General features: G+C 39.4%; 1 long non-coding RNA gene across 1 annotated transcript; it reads left to right on the top strand.

Moving 5' to 3' along the window:
- The first annotated feature begins 5,955 nt into the window (after positions 1-5,955).
- On the top strand, positions 5,956-11,970 carry LOC149087372 (uncharacterized). The gene is made up of 2 exons (XR_016192569.1): positions 5,956-6,087; positions 11,610-11,970. It is a non-coding gene; the product is annotated as an uncharacterized LOC149087372 (long non-coding RNA).
- Positions 11,971-12,199: the final 229 nt, after the last annotated feature.

The following is a 12,199-nucleotide window of genomic DNA, read 5'->3' as shown; positions in this document are numbered from 1 at the left end:
TGGGGAATGAAGTTGGGACTTTTTTTTTTTCAAATTTTATTGTTATTATAATACGACAATAAATAACTCCCCAGTTTATTATAACCGTTCTTCTAGATCTTGGGCACAGACAAATACACACGCACACAAGAAAAGATTCATGGCCTCTATTTCCCACCTTTTATTTTCTTGCCATGTGCGAGACTGTGGTATGTGATTCGCATGGTTGGCCCCACTCGTGTATTTCTACTGGGTACGGTATTTAAATTTGAAAATATTTTTTGATTCGTACATTGGCATCCAAACATCAGTAAAATTTACATCAACTTATTACTCATCTGGTAAGATTATTCAAATAATATATGCTTAAGAGAGTCATAGTTACTCCCGCCGTTTACCCGCGCTCACACTTTGACATTCAGAGCACTGGGCAGAAATCACATCAAAAAAACATATGCTGGAATCATCGATATTCATTTGAGTGGGGCTGCCTGTAATTGCAACAGAAATAAGCTTTAATCCGAATCCAAATCGGACTGCGGAGAACTGGGAATTCGTAGAGCAGTGGTTTCCAACGTTTCAGCTCGCACAGAACCCTTAATAGTTATAAGGCTGTCTCCCCCCCCCCTCCCAGAAAACAACAGATATTTCTCCAATAATAGCTTTGTTATTGTAACACCAATGAAAATTTTTGCAGCTTTTGATACCGCGGAATTCTCAAAAAAAGCTGTGTTGCTGTACCAGTTGGAAACCCATGCTACTACCTACTACTAGTTAACCGTACATGCACATTCCTCTACGGAAAATCTAACGAATTGGTACATGCCGGAATGTGCGTATACGTGTTGTGAACTTTACGTGAGGTTTGTTTCTGTGTATTGCTTGTTATGTGTAGTGCCGCTGTTTTGCCCTAAATTTTTCCAGCTATGAGGGAATTATAATGATTGAATAATTGTAGGCCCAGTTGCTCTCTGTGGAGAGACTTTTTAACGGGAAGATCGACTCGCATTTGCACCTCGAAGATGGGAACCACAGGAAACCAACTTCAGCCGACAACCACTGTGGTGACGGTGGGGTTCAAATCGAGTCCTCGCGATGCGAGTCTGTCACTATGACCACTCGACCATCACAGCGGCGGAAACCTTTGTTGCAGAACAGTCGTTCCCAAACTTTTGTCAAACGCGGCCAGTGACGGGCTTTAGTATTTTGCGACCCAGTGCAAAAACGGTTTTGTGGCTCCCTAAAAAACGGGTTTTCTAATTTTCCAGTCCATAAACACTCTGATGCAAGACAGATTTTAATTGGCATCCCGAAAATAACTATCAAACTACTATGTATTAAGAGATTTTTGTTCATTCCGAAATATACTGAGAAATAGGATTTTCTGGATGTTACGCTGAAACGAATCTTTGGAAAGAAAAGTGATTTTCCCGAAAGAGGCAAATCACTTTTCTTTCCATAGATCGTTTCGGCATATCATGCAGAAAATCCTATATTTCTCAGTTTCAAACTACTATTTCCATTGTCATATTCGACAATAAATTTGAACGAGAGTGCCCTCTGCCTAGTGAAAGTATTGCAAATGTGCCTCCAAGCACTTAAAAGTTGAGGGATGTCAGGGCTAGAGAACCGACTACCTACCCAGGGTCACAACCAGATACTCTTTGAACCGGGCAAGCTTTCATTATGTCTGTCCCAGTCGTAGGCCAGAACCCGGGAACCGAGGCTATTTGAGCAATATGCAACGCACTCTTCCCCTCCCACGTTCGGGTTAGAGCAGTGGTTCCCAACCTTTTTTAGGCCATGTCCAAAGCCTCCTAGATACTACTTCTAGGAGGCTTTGCCATGCCCCACCAAATCTTGACCATCCCCCATCTATCTGAAATCTTGATGCCCCCCTGTCAGGGCCGCAACTAGAACTTTTGTCAGGAGGGGTACCCCCACAGAAATTCAATGGCAAAAACGTTTCTGAAAGTTTTCTAAAAAAACTTTTTTAGAAAGACTTCAGGGGGTCCGTGAGCTTGGAGGAGATAACAATGAACTCGCATTGTTTTTACATTGCTACATACAGAATATTATTTTGTAAAAGGGCACGTGACTCGCATATTTCTTCTTTTTATTCCACGGGGGGGGGGGGGGGCGTCCGTGGATTTCATCTCCCTGGCACAATTTGTCCGTAGAATAAGCACCCCCGGTTAAACCACTACCAAAGGAAACACTGAGAGAAAAATTAAAAGAAAGAAATCATGGAAGAAATTGAGGAAGTCAAGAAATCAAAAGAAAGGCTACTAACTTCACAGTGCGTGAAATCAGGAAGGAAAGGTCGTGTCTCCAGTGTTGTAGATGGTAGCATGCTTGGCCGATTTGCAAGAGGGTCTGGGTTCGAATCCCGGCGAAGACTAGATGACTTTTCTTTCTGAGTCTACCTTTGCATAATATTCAGAAAATGTCTGTTCCCTTCATCAAGAAATTGTTTAAAAAGTACAAATTTGAACTGATATAAAAAATGATAGTGGATCTGAAAAGTTCCAAATCTTAACAAAAAAAAAACCTCATTTTCTCATATTGCCCCCAAAAAAATCAAATTGCCTTCTTGTGGGGCGTGGGCCCCACGTTGGGAATCATCGGGGCTAGAGTAACCCAGCTATAACACAAAGCCTCATCCCGAAATTCTTGATGTCATCAACATTAGTCGTCAAAATCCGTCATCCCTGTAAGATCGTTTCCCAGCAGCATCACCACAAACGAGCAACACACACACTGTTTACACTATCTACCAATAAGTATTTGGACATCTATGCAAATGACGATATCTGAGGTCCTGAGATACGTCACGCCCTCCGCCGGTATACATCGTGTAGAAACAAAGCTGCATTAAGAGCAAGCGGCTTTGTGTAGAAACAACATCGGCATTAGTCGCATGCAAGATGCCGCGCAGTTCGGAGCTCTCTGATTTCGAGAAAGGTATAATTATCGGGTATCACAAAAATGACCGATCCTTAAGGGACATATCTAGCGAGCTGAAGTACCCAAAATCGACAGTGGCCTATGTGATTAAGAAGTGGAAGGTGAGCTGTGATTGTCGGAATTTGCCCCGAGTCGGCAGACCAACGAAACTGGGAGATAGAGACCGACGGGTGCTGTCCAGAGAAATTCGGAAGAACCGCACCCAACCGATGGCCCTCATCCGAGAGGAGTTTCAACAGGCATCCGGGAGTATTGTTTCAATGAATACCATCCGTAAGGAAGCACATCTGATTGGTTTTCATGGTCGTGCTGCTGCCCATAAGCCTTTGATCACAAAGTCCAACCGCGTTGCTCGGTTAATGTGGTGCAAAGCACATAGAAATTGGACCGTAGATCAGTGGAAACGGGTTCTTTGGAGCGACGAATCAAGGTTCACCCTCTACCGTTCGGATGGCAGGGTCTGGGTCTGGCGTCTGCCTGGAGAACGTCTCCTGCCAGAATTCATTGTGCCAACAGTCAAGTTCGGCGGAGGTGGAATTATGGTCTGGGGGTGTTTCTCCTGGTATGGACTGGGACTCTTGGTCCCCATTCATGGTATGCTCAACGCCGATGTCTACTGCACTATTTTGGATGACAATGTGCCTCCTACGTTGTGGCAGTTTTACGGGGTGGACCCCTGTTACTTCCAGGACGACAATGCCAGCTGTCATACTGCGAGGTTAACCAAGGCTTGGTATGGTGCCAATGGGGTTCATCGAATGGACTGGCCTGCCCAGAGCCCAGACCTGAACCCTATCGAGAACCTCTGGGACGAGTTGGATCGCCGAATTAAGGGGTGCCCTACCCGTCCAAAATCGGTGAAGGAACTGGCATGTCTTCTCCAAGCCGAGTGGAAGAAAATACCACTAGCCGTCACACAAGGACTTGTGGAAAGTATGCCCCGGAGGGTTCACGCTGTAATTGCCTCTCGTGGAGGCTCTACCAACTATTGATTTTGAATAAAGTTGGTTTTTCTTTTCTACCATAGGTGTCAAAATTGGTAGATAGTGTATAACCCGGAAATGTAAAATACCAAAAAAAACAAAAACAAATTGAGACCAATTAAGCTATATAATATCCTTCATTTTTCATTAAACAAGACATATGCAATATTCACTATATGTATTTTGCTCTCATCTGTGTAGAGTTTTTGTATTTTATTTGCATTTAAGTGAATTTTTATTACGGTGGATCTCGCTTATAGCGTTCCCACTTAGAACGTATCCCGCTTAATACGATTTATTTTCGAGAATGCAACTTTTACTACATAATACTCATCGCGATTTCCCGTTCACAACGATTTTTCATGATTGATTTTTGGAAAACTTTATAAGCGGAATGCACCGTATTTTAATTTGCAGAGTAAAAGTCTGTTATAACGGCAGTTTCTAATCACAAGGAAGATTGTCGTTATGACAGACCTCGTTTTTAAGCAAATTTCCATTTTTTGCTCTGTCACGTTGTAACATAGCGGAAAATGTCTGCTTTTTCTATATTAAAACGACTTTTAGATTGTTTCGTTCTAATATTAACGAATGAACAGAACTCTTTACATGAAATTAATTATTGGTCTCACAGTAGTTTAATCCTGTTGGACATTTTCACATAGAATTTCGAACAACCAAAGCGATTTAGTCGACGAACTGAACAATGAAAGGTTTCAATTATTATATTACTGCTCACTTTTTCTATGGGTGTGTGGAATGAGTCGTCAACATTTTCCCACTCATCTGATCAGAGCCGCCCCTAACTAAGGGTGCGGCCGTACCGAACCCTGCGTTTCGGGAGGCCTGACGCTATAGCACAGGCATCTTCATCCTGTTGCTCGCGAGCACCACGATGCTCCCTGAAGTGCCTTGAGTACTCGATGCTTGTGTCAGATTCCGTGCTTGCGAGCACTTGATCAACGTCCCAATTGAACATCCTGTTCGAATTGCATATAAGGATCCATCCTGATTTCAGACATATGCATGCACTTGCCGAAAAAGTGCTCTTCTTTCACTGATGGGTACCGGTAGTGCTGGCGACAAGAAAAAGTTTGAAGAGCTAGCTCTGCTATAGCGAATGCTTCTCAATTTTCAAATCGCTACAACCGAATATTCTTTGTCAAGTAGGTAGAAGTGTAAATGTTGAAGATATAATCACTCGCTGTAGAGATTCTCGTTAAAGCCGTACTCGTTATAACGGACGTTTGCTGTATTTTGCTTAAATTTTTATACTGCAAGCTGTAATCGGGTTTTAACCTGTTGCTCTGCAGTTTTAAACAACTAAACGAAGAAAGAAATATTACGGTAATTATATGACTACACTAAACGGGGAGCTTAAAAATTGTCTGTATGGGAGAAAGTTTGGTTCTGGAAAGTATTACTGCTATAAGCTGTACAATTGTTTATCCATTATCCGATTAAATGAGGCCGACCGCATCAACCGAAATTCTTATTACAGTGTCCATAAAAAGCATTAAATTTATAACGCAATTCAAAAAAAAAAAGAAAGTAAGGAGGGTTTTAGAAATGCTCGTATTTAATAACCGTGATCTTTTTTCGTATTAAGCGAACTATAATAAAAATTTTCCGAATTACGATCATACAGTAATAAAACCTTTTACGGTCCCATTACTTATATAATTCAAAGCACACACACACGCATACATATACATCCGAATAATCAACCATAAATAAGAAAAGAAAAGCGGAGAGGGACTCGAATTCAATCAAACCAAGCAGACGACATCAGAAGGTTTTTGTTTTTTTTTAACGACGGAGGGGACTCCGTACATCCTTAGGACCAATCAATTTTTCTTCAATATTAAACGACAATTTATCGCTTCGTAAAATAAAGGAAAGAAGACACACACACACACGCACGCAAAAAAGAGGAAAGAAGAAAAGATCTTTAAATAGAAACAAAACAAAAAAAAAAGATCTTTTTTTTTTTTAAAGATCTTTTCTTTTTAATTCTTTAGTTCAAACAGAAAAACGTCCACAAATCATCGACGTTAACGTAATAACAGCCGGGGTCCCTTGAGAAAACAAATCCGGTTCAGTATCGGTGAGGCATCAGCACGTTTCTTCTCTCCACTATATGATGATGATGAAACAGGTATATACATACTATTTTTTTATTATATATTTTACTATTTTTCCTATATTCTTAAAAAAAAAAAATAGTAACATGTCCGATCAAGTAGGGAATATGGTAGATTATATAAGGGGGAGGACGAACATTTAAAAAAAAAAAATTACACAACCTGATATGGTTGGCCAAGGCTAGAAAAATAAAAAAAATGTTTGTATATCAAAGAGGAAAAGAAAAAAAAAAACGGTTTTATCAAGAAAAACTAAGATAGAATAAGAAAAATAAAATAATAATAATCTTGTATCTTGAAGCATGATCAGCGGTCATGAGGGCAAAAGAAGGTTTTCCAGCTCGTTGTGCGTGACCAGTGATGGGCCTGATGGAGTGGCGGCTAGTGGCCCCTAAACTAGTAACAAATAATAATAATAATAATAATAACTCCGTTTCGGGCTGTGTACTAGTCTCCGATGGCTTGATTGTCTACCATAACCCCTTCCCTCTTCCCTCTCTTCCACCTTTTCTTACTTACTTACTAGCTGGGCTTGTTGGATGTTTGGATACGAGAACCGGTGAAGCTTTATGCTCAACAAGACACGTGGGTCGTTGAAAAGATGAAAAAAAAAAGAAAATATATTAAAAAAAAGAAGAAGAAATACGGCTCTCGTTATCGGTGAAAGCGATGGCAGTTCATACCACGCAATAGTTAATCACTTTTTGAAAGGGGTTATACGTAGAATACAAGACGACGAGGAGAAGGGGAGGGGGGTAAAAGGGCCACATGGACGTGGAGCGATGATACTTGTTAAGGCCCGCCGCATCTCCGATAGGAGTGGCCTTTTATAAAGCCTCCCGTTCTTCCCTTTGCTGTACTATTATGATAATATTTTGTCCGTGAGGATGGATAAATGGGGTTATATCAGTATTTGAATGAACTGATAAAAGAATATTGTTCAGTTTGGTTGGTTTGTATGAGATTTGAGGAAAAATGTATGCACGAGATTGTGGATAGTCGTGGTATGAGCTGGAAGCGGGGAGAATGTTTTTTTGATATAGTGGCATTTTTTATGGAAGGATCGGAAAAGGTCCTTGAAAAGAGTTTTTTTTTTTCGGTCCAGTAAAGATCCGAGTAGATTATCTTAAATTCTTGGACTTTAGGGATAAGTTATCCATAATTATTCATAGACTGTGGTGCTGTACCATAATATTCATAGATTCATAGAGCCTTACCCTCAATGCGTCACCCTGGGGACCGAGTAAAACTTACTTTTCAAGCAGCTGATTCAATAACGTGAAAGTCTAATATGCTAATTATGGTAACAAGGAATTTTAAAAATATCCTTTCTAAAAGCGGGTGACACTAAATGTGACAGACGTTACAGCTAGGTCTTGCTGTAAATCGTAGCTTTCTAGAAAAATTTTACATGTGCACGCGAGACAGAGAGAGAGAAGGGAATAAGTTAGTTTTTCGAAAAATTTACCTTTCGACATTTCTCCCTTCCAGAACTTACTTTTAAAATGCCCACTCAACTATTCTGGGGCGCCGCAGAAAGACCATGAATTGTCAAGGGAGAGCCGCGAGTGACAAACGATTGAGTACTACTGTATTAAGAGTAGGTTAAGTATATCTCCTTCAAGGTCTGAAAGCGTATCTAGTGTTGTACGTGAAATTTTAGTGCTGCAGACAAGACTAGTCTTCATGGGCGGAGATACGGGGGGGGGGGGGGGGGTCCCCCAGCATCGAAGGTGAAGTCGACTGATCTAATGATCTAATGCATATATGTATAGATGAATCGACAACAGCATCATGTTGCCCCCCTCCCTCCCAGCAATAATAGCCATGCCCCCCCCCCAGACTTTCAAGTCTATTTCCGCCTATGCTAGTCTTGGACAGTTTTTTTTTTCTTGTTTTTTAAAACCCAGTTTTTGTGACTAATGCCCATGAATTGAATCATGTATGGGTCACCCCCTCTAGGTCATTTGAGTATTGTTGAGAAATTATAAAAAAAATCTACGTGTTTTTTGTTTATAATTTTACAAAGAGAAATATTCCACATTTATTTCTGATTATTTCTGTATTCTTTTGAAGACAGTGCAGCTTATAAGTGACAAAAAAAAAAATCAGATTTCAATCACTGATATAATGTACATCTCGACAAATTTAAAAAATAATAATTTTTTAATAACTTTCTTTGAATAACTTTGATCTCAAAATTGACCGTAGAATTTTCTTACATACGACCATCGAAGACTACTCTGTGTAAGTTTACAAAGCATGATACAGACTTTGGCTTTTGTATCCTTAGAGATGCTTAGGAGGCTTCTGTAGTAGATGATCCTTGCATGATCTGATGGGCAGAGCGGTCCTAACAATATCGTGGACTACGCCAAAGAGATACACCCCCAACCCCCAAGGTCGAAAGCTTTGACCATCCGACCTTAAACTCTTGTAAACAGTTAAAATTAATCGTAATTGTTTTCTAAAATTCTGATCTCATTACCATAAGGCCCCCTACGCCCGAGTGTTCCAGGCATAGCGGAGGAGCCGATTCGTATAGGTTCGTTGGATCATCTCGTATTTTATGGGAATAGGCAATTTCTTCCTACATTATTAGGCTCTTGGGAGGTTCGATCGCTCTCTAGATCTGCGTCTGGAGTGGACCCATATATAAATACTGCCCTGCTAATGTGTAGGTCGAGTAAAGTTTGCGATAGCATTGGAATAAGCCTTATTCAATTTCCAAATGGAAAATTGGCACCTTGAAATCTTGATTTGGTGGTCCGATAAATACTCTTGATTCCGGTCTGCATGGTATTGTTAATTCGTAAGACATTTTTTTGAATGATATGCCTAATATGACAATGATAATGAATGTATAGTTTGATAGAATTTTAAGCTTTAAGCTTCTTCATTAAGTAGTTAGTCACAAAATGAAACATGAAATCAATATACAGTCATGTACAGTTAGGCCTCGATATAAATCTTTACATATCTAAATAAAAAGAGCACGCGTGAAGTGTGGGCCACTTGAGTGATGTGGAGCTATGCCGCAGGTTACTCATATGATTTGTAATTGTGCCGCAGGTTACTCAAGTGAACTGTAAATATGCCACGGTTCACTCGTGTTCTGGGAATGTGCCGTGAATTGTGCAGTGGCGCGGGTCGCTTATGTACTTCTGAAATGTGACGCGAAACTGTAAAAATGCCTTAATGTAATGGTCATCTAAATGACGGGGAATTTGCTGCGGACCACTTAAGTGATCTGGGGAATATGTCACGGGCTACTCAAGTGACGTGGAACTGCACCGTGCACCACTTAGCTTATTTTTACAAAATTAGCTTTGACGTCGCGGGTCACATCAGAGGACTCAGGATTCATGTCATGGGTTCAGCATGTATGGTCTATAGTCATAAATTTTAAGAAAATTGAGTCTATAATCATTCATTTGAATATTTAATGTAAGATGAGAGTGATTATAATTATACTTTTTGGTTATTGTTTATTCAGAATTTGAATATTACAGTTATAATCCCCCTATCACATCTATCATTTTTTTTTTTGTCATCTCGCTTTCAAAGTTAATTTTTGAATGTCATTGTCATCATAGTTAGCAATTGAGCAAATCAGACTCGTCATCAAGTCACCAGCTTATGATGCCATTTTTGTTTGGTCCCCGGGGATTATATTATACCAGGGATACGCAACATTTTGACAGCGCTAGCTACTTGAGTAATTTAGTAATCTTTCGTGGACCTCTCGGTTGGTTAATTGAACGGTCGCTGGCTGCAATCAAACCGAATGTTTCATGACTAAATTGTTTTTTCACTTTATATTGCATAATGAAAATTTAAAAAAAACGAACATAATTTTTCGAACATAGAACCACTGTCTACTTTAGATAAAGGTGGTATAATTTTAACCACAGACCCATTGAAATCCATTGCAGCCTCAACTATGAATTACAATGGATTTCAATGAGTCTGTGGTTAAAATTATACCACCTTTATCTATAGTAGATAGTAGTCCTATGTTTAAAAAAAAATTATGTTGGTTTTGGTTTCAAAATTTGGTCTTAAAGGGTCCCAATGTTGGATCATAGCTGTTCAATCACCATCACATGAAAAGGACCAAACAATTTTCCCGCGGAAAGCCATTCGGTTCATTTTTACAAAATTAATCAATTTTGAGGTCATGCGTCAGATCAGACAACTCCGTGGGCTATGGGTTCAACGTGCATGTGATATACTACCGATGTCTGACCCTACTTTGATCTCATTTTACGGTCCTCAACCCTCGCACCTGCAAGAGTCCAGCTATGCTTCCAATTCCATATTACAAAATCGCATTTCTGTTGAGAGTTGATGAACTTATACAGTATATATATAATTAAAGTATACTATATTTTCCTGGATGGAGGACTTCTGACCGACAACAGCCGATGTAGACTGGATTGTGTTCGATAAAAAAGAAAATAAAGAAAAAGGATGAGACAGCGAGATTTAATATATAAATGCATATTTCTCTCAATATATAAATCTCTCAATTATACACCCTCTCAATTTATACGTCTCTCTCAGTTTTATAAGATCATTTTATACACTCCTAGCCAAAGATATGAGAGAATAGCATTTTTCATCCATTTTTTGCGGCTTTCATTTAATTCATTTATATAACTTTTTCATTTATGGAACTTGCGTACTTCTCGGCTGTGAATCCCAGAAAATTTAGACTGTTTTGCATTCCCCCCCCCCCCTCCACAAAAGGCTTTTACAAAGCGTCTAAAAAGATTTTAAATCAAAAACATATTGAGGGAATCATGGAATCATGGCTGACTACATTTGAGTCAAAGAGCGTATGCTATTCTTTGATTCGAAGTTCGAGGAACCTCACTTTCCTAATGGATCAAAAGTTTCGGAAAACCATCTTTTTTTACGGCTTTTAATTTCCTAATGAAACTGAGAATGGCATATATCAGGGGTACTCAACCTTTGGAAGTCCGCGGCCCGGTTTCATTTATTTTTGTAAGTAGAAGGCCCGGTCAAACACATGGCTAACAGTGAACGATTGGAGGAAAATTGAACGACCAATGATTCGCGGCCGGTTTTAATGATGTCAGGACCCGGTACTGGGCCGCGGCCCGGTGGTTGGCATGTATATAACACTGGCATGTATGATATCCTATCCAACGCACTGAGTTGGGGCCAGCTTCTAGTTTGAAAATTCAATGTTAAAAAATGTAATATTACTGTTTTTCCTAAGGCCAGTATTACACTGTTAAAGTTTGATAAAAGTTCTTTTATAAAGCTTGAAAAATGCAACCAATAAACGTATCGGTTACAATCGAGCGAATGTAACGAATAGGCTTATTAGTTTCGTTTTTCAAGTTTTATAAATGAGCTTTAACCAAACTTTTATAGTATAATCCCGGCTTTGGTCGTTAGTCATCCAAATGGTCTTGATTTTTTTAAACAGTACTAATTCATTAAAGTTTGAAATAAAGAATAGCTTTACAAGTATCAGTAACAAAAAGGTTTTTTCTTTGAAAAGCTTTCTAGATTCTGGGAATTTCAAGGGTTCCGTGACGTTTGTGATTCCGCGGAACTCCAACAAAGCTCCAACGGAACCCTAGGATGCCACGGAACACCAGTTGGAAACACAGGATTTAGAAACACAAGAAACTCTTTGTGGTTACATACAACTACAGAAAATGATAGAGAGATGAAAGATAGATGACACTTTCTTCCAATCACACGAACCCGAAAAAAGATTGTCTAAGATAGACGGCATCAAAAACAATTTTTGTCTCTCTAATTTTTGTTTACTTGAAAAAATTGCAAATGTAGCAAAGTATGTAATATTGTAATCATTTGACAATATAGACTTCAATAAAAAATATATTATTTCACTATATTTGCGAAAATGAAGCGGATTTTGCTAGAACATCAATTTGTCTTGACGCATATATTTTTCAAGTGCATTTTTTTCGCTCATTTTCATTCATACGCCAACCCCGCTTATACGTCTTTTTTTCCTTGTCCCCTTGCACCGACCCCAAAATGAGAGATTACTATACGTATACAGTCGATCCCGCTTATAACGTTTTCCGAAAAAAACTGTCATGGAAAAACGTTGTAAGC

This window comes from Pholcus phalangioides, unplaced genomic scaffold, assembly GCF_987345545.1.
Source record: "Pholcus phalangioides strain wild (caught in Gottingen) unplaced genomic scaffold, Ppha-v1.0 ptg000004l_1, whole genome shotgun sequence".
In the NCBI taxonomy this organism is placed as follows: domain Eukaryota; kingdom Metazoa; phylum Arthropoda; class Arachnida; order Araneae; family Pholcidae; genus Pholcus; species Pholcus phalangioides.
This window is presented reverse-complemented; position numbering and strand designations above follow the sequence as displayed.